Below are 5,726 nucleotides of genomic sequence, written 5' to 3'. Positions count from 1 at the left end.
TTCCTGTCCATTTAAGTTAACGAACAGTAAATTGGACAGGCTGTATAACTGGTATACAATCCTCCCTACCTGGTTTTACTTTCTGCTTCGTTCAGGTGATAATGTCATAGCACAACATAAGAAAAATGACCCCGTTTATGTTCAACTTTCTGGATTGTCAATGTTTGATAAATGTTTACTTTTTATTAATTTATATGCCTACTGATTTGTGCACATCACTTACCAAGGTACCAGAAGGTGCCATCTGGTATGCTTATATATATTGCTTTCCATTAAAGTTAACACATCTTCACAGAACACCTTTTACATGAACAAGCTATAAATAGGCAGAAGCAGGATATTGAGAACATGAAGCTCTGTAAAACCAATTATCAGCTGTCAGGTAAGTCTCATGAAATTGTATTCTGAGTACAGTGCAATTTTATTCATTACAGATGCAAGATTGTACAAAATTGCCATTACTCAACTAGTTTGCTTCAATAACAGTGTTATAATTACATGATTCATTGTCAAAGAGAAAATCAGCCTATTTAGTCTTCGGGCTCTAATTTTCAGATCTTTTGATCTTTGGCCACTCTCACCCCTGTATTTGTTACTTGTTTTTGTGAGATACTCTGTCTATTAGTGCTCAACTGTTGAATAACGCTGCTTACATTTATATGTGTTTATACATAACTAAAAAGTGCCCATGTGCCCAGATTTAAGTAAATTGTGATTTTTAACCAATAAAAGACGTTTCAGGCACCCACATTTTCACCATCATCCCTTTTGTCAGTATATCACTCTGCCTTGCAACTTATCACAGCCATTTACTTTTGTTCTTTCACTCCCCTTGTTCTGCCTCTGTACCTGTGTTTGACTTCTTTCAACTTTGACTTCTCCAGCTCTGATGAATGATCATCGACCTGGAAGGTGAACTCTGTTTCTCACCCTACAGATACTGCCAGATCTGCTGGGCATTTTCTGTTTTCATTCAGAAACTAACGTGTGTTGGGTGTGAGTGTTCTTGCAGCAGCAAGGAAATGTCCTTCTCTGACCGTGAATTGAAATCTGCAAAGGCAAACGGCATGTTAATGGTGTGGTGAAGACAACGCGTTAGTACAGAGAAGGTGTTAATTGACAGAAAACTGAACAGCTTGGCTCCAAGCCCAAACATGAAAAAACAGTGGTTAGGCACAGGAGAAACAAACTAAACAAATTAAATAAACACATAAAAAAATAACTAAATATAAAAACAAAAAAGGGGGGGGGGGCGTCATGCTCAAAAATTATTGAACTCAATCTTCAGTCCGGCAGGCTGTAGTGTGCCTAATTGGTTAATGAGATGCTGTTCCTCGCGCTTCTGTTGATATTGACTGGAACACTGCAGCAATCCCAAGACAGAGATGTGAGCATGAGAGCAGGGGGTCTGTTGAAATGGCTAGAAACCGGAAGCTCGGGGTCATGCTTTCAGACTGACCGGAGGTGTTCAGCAAAGCAGTCACCCAGTCTGTGTTTAGTCTCCCCAGTGCAGAGGAGACCACATTTTGAGTACCGAATACAGTATACTAAATTGAAAAAAAGTACAAGTAAATCGCTGCTTCACCTGAAAGGACTGTTTGGACCTTGGATAGTGAGGAGAGAGGAGGTAAATGGGCAGGTATTACACCTCCTGCGATTGCAGGGGAAGGAGCTGTGGGAAGGGGATGAGGTGGTGGGGGTATTGGAAAAGTGGACCATGGTGTCGCAGAGGGAATGATCCCTTCGGACTGTTGACGGGAGGGAAGGGGAACATGCGTTTTGCAGTGGCATCACACTGGACGTGGTGGAAATGATGGTGGATGGAAAGTGAGGACAAGGGGAACCCTGTTGCAGTTCTGGGAGGGAGGGGAAGGGATGAGGGTAGAGGTTGAGGAAATGGCCCGGACACGGTTGAGGACATTGTCAACCACAGTGGGAGGGGGGGGGGGGCGGGGTGGGGGGGTGTGGAATGCTTGGTTGAGGCTAAAGGAAGACATATCAGAAGCGCTGTCATGGAAGGTAGCATCATCTGAGCAGATACTTCAGAGACGGAGAAACTGGGAGAATGGAATGGAGTCTTTACAGGAGGCAGGGTGTGAAGAAGTGTAGTCGACGTAGCTGTGGGAGTCGGTGGGCTTATAATGAATATTAGTAGACAATCTATCCCCAGAGATGGAGACAGAGAAGTCGAGGAAAGGAAGGGAACTGTCAGAGATGCACCATGTAAAGTTGAGAGAAGGGTCGAAATTAGAAGCAAAGTTGATGAAGTTTTCCAGCTCTGCGCAGGAGCAGGATGACTGTATCATTGCCATTTTTTCATGTTTGTGTTTGGGGCCAGGCTGTTCAGTGTTCTGTCAATTAACACCCTCTCTGTACTAACACTTTGTCTTCACCACACCATTAACAGACCGTTTGCCTTTGCTCCATGACTTTAGTTTAGAGATAGAGCACTGAAACAGGCCCTTCGGCCCACCGAGTCTGTGCCGACCATCAACCCCCCATTTATACTAATCCTACACTAATCCCATATTCCTACCACATTCCCACCTGTCCCTATATATTTCCCTACCACCTACCTATACTAGGGGCAATTTATAACGGCCAATTAACCTATCAACCTGCAAGTCTTTGGCATGTGGGAGGAAACCGGAGCACCCGGAGGAAACCCACGCAGACACAGGGAGAACTTGCAAACTCCGCACAGGCAGTACCCAGAATCGAACCCAGGTCCTTGGAGCTGTGAGGCTGCGGTGCTAACCACTGCGCCACTGTGCCACCCAGTTATTCACTGTGACCTTGTCCTAACAGCACCTTCTCTTTCGTTATCTCTTACCCCACCCCCGCTTTACTTCCTTAAAACCTATTACATTTCGAGCCTCTGCCAGTTCTGATGAAAGGTCACTGATCTGAAATGTTAACTCTGCTTCTCTTTCCACAGATGCTGCCCAGACCTGCTGAGTATTTCCAGCATTTCTTGTAGACTAAATTAAATGCGTGGCTGTGTGTTTACTCCAGATGGCTCCTGGTCCTGTGATGTCACCTCACAATCACTTTTCGATTTCTTTTGCTGATGTTCGGTTCAGACTCACCGATCACAGCCCCATGCGCTACTGAGTTGCTTCACATTGTTCCCGGGCTCTGAAATCAGAGCTCCAAGTGAGGCTCAAACTCACAACCGCAGCATAGCTCAGTATCTATACTGTCATGTAAGTATCACGCTCCAACCAATTGCACCACAGTAGCTACATGGTGCTAGTGGGAAAATGGGACACTGCAGACCAGTTAACTGAACATCAGTCATCAGGAAAATGGAATCCGTGTTTAACAAGCACTGAGAAAATCATTGTTGGATCAGACAAAGTCAACATGGATTTATGCAAAGGAAATCATGTTTCACAAACTTAGAAAATAGGGGAAGCAGGAGGCCATTCGGCCCTTCGGGCCTGCTCAACCATTCAAAAACGATCATGGCTGATCATTTAATTCTGTACCCTGTTCCTGCTTTCTCTCCATATCCCTTGATCCCTTTGGCATTACGATTTTATCTAAGATTAAACATTTATCATACTTTTTTGAGGATTTAACTGGAAGGGTAAATGAGGAGAAATAGGTATAGTATAAAGGGGAAGACCTATTTAGACCACACCTGGAGTACATACAATATCCAAACATATGAATTCGGAGTAGAAGTAGGCCATTCACCTCCTCCAGCCTGCTTCGCCATTCAATAAGATCATGGCTGATCTGCTCGTGTCCCGAACTCCACACTCTCATCCAACACCGACAACCCCTGACTCCCCTGTACAACAAGCATCAATCTATCTCTGCCCCCAAAATACTCAATGACCCCACCTCCACCACCCTCCGAGGCAGTGAGCCCCAAAGCCACACAACTATGCAAGAGACAAAACCTCCCCTCATGCTGTCCCAAAAGGGAGAGCCCCAACTTCAAACGGTGCCCCCTCGCTCCGGACCCACCCACAAGAGGAAACATCCCCTCCACATCCACCCTGTCAAGACCACCCAGAATCCCTGCAGCCAAATCAAGTCTCCCCTCACTCCTCCAAACTCGAATGAAAACAAGCCCAGTCTGTCCAAACCCCCTCTCTACACCTCCCTCACAAGACAACCCGTTCACTCAAGGCAGCAAGCAAGTAAACCCTCTCTGAACCGGCACACCGCAACCACATCCCTCCTCAAACAAGGAGACCAAAACCACACACAGCATTCGAGATGCGGTCTCACCAATGCCCTGTAAAACTGAAGCACAAATCCCCACTTCCATTATAAACTCTCACAATAAAGGACAGTGCTCCATCATCCCTCCTTATCACTTGCTGCACCTGCACATCGACCCGCCACGGCCCATGCACCAGAGCACCCAGATCCCTCTGCACCTCGGAAGTCTGCAGTCACTCTCCGCCAAAGTAACACTCTGCTTTTCAACTCTTCCTGCCAAAGTGTACACTTTGCATAGAGTACTGTCTCTAGTTCTGGGTGCGGCATTTTATAAAAGAAACACTATGGCCTTGAAAACAGGACAATGAAAATCCACCAGAATGTAACCAAGGCTCTAATGGTTCAATTATGAGGCGAGATTAAATAAAGTAGGCTTGCATTCCTTGGAGTACAGGCGGTTAATGAATGATTTGATTGAATTTTTTAGGGTTAAGAAATTAATTAGTAGGTTAATTAGAGAGAAACTTCTTTTTCACTTGATCATTGTGGACAAGATGCTTATTACAAAATGGTCGAGAATTCTAAATGGCGAGGGAGCAGAAAATTCTCGAGACCATTATCAAAGATTTGATAACAGAGCACTTGGAGAACAGCAGTAGAATCGGACAGAGTCGGCATGGATTTACAAAAGGGGAATCATGCTTGACAATTCTACTAGAATTCTTCGAGGATGCAAGTAGTAGAGTTGCTGAGGGGGAGCCAGTGGATCTGGCTTATTTGGACTTTCAGAAGGCTTTCGATAAAGTCCCACATAAGAGATTAGTATGTAAAATTAAAGCACATGGGATTGGGGGTAGTGTATTGCGATGGATAGAAAATTGGTTGGCGGACAGGAAACAAAGAGTAGGGATAAATGGGTCTTTTTTCCAAATGGCAGGCAGTCACTAGTGGGGTACCGCAGGGATTGGTGCTGGGACCCCAGCTGTTCACAATATACATTAATAATTTAGATGAGGGAACTAAATGTAATATTTCCAAATTTGCAGATGATGCAAAACTGGGTGGGAGGGTGAGTTGTGAGGAGGATGCTGAGAGGCTTCACGTTGATTTGGACAAGTTGAGTGAGTGGACGAATGCATGGCAGATGCAGTATAATGTGGATAAATGTGAGGTTCGCCACTTTGGTAGCAAAAACAGGAAGGAAGATTATTATCTGAATGGCTATAAACTGAGAGAGGGGAATATACAGCGAGCCCTGGGTGTGCTCATACACCAGTCACTGAAGATAAGCATGCAGATGCAACAGGTGGTAAAAAAATGCATATGTACATTGACCTTCATAGCGAGAGGATTGGAGTACAGAAGCAGGAATCTCTTGCTGCAATTATACAGGGCTTTGGTGAGGTCACACCTGTAATATTGTGTGCAGTTTTGGTCTCCTTATCTGAGGAAGGATGTTCTTGCTATAGAGGACGTGCAGCGAAGGTTCACCAGACATTCCTGGGATGGCGGGACTGGCATATGAGGAGAGATTGCATCAGTTAGGA

Source organism: Heterodontus francisci, chromosome 34 (genome assembly GCF_036365525.1).
Source record: "Heterodontus francisci isolate sHetFra1 chromosome 34, sHetFra1.hap1, whole genome shotgun sequence".
In the NCBI taxonomy this organism is placed as follows: domain Eukaryota; kingdom Metazoa; phylum Chordata; class Chondrichthyes; order Heterodontiformes; family Heterodontidae; genus Heterodontus; species Heterodontus francisci.
The sequence above is the reverse complement of the archived record's forward strand: the minus strand, read 5'-3'. Positions refer to the sequence as shown.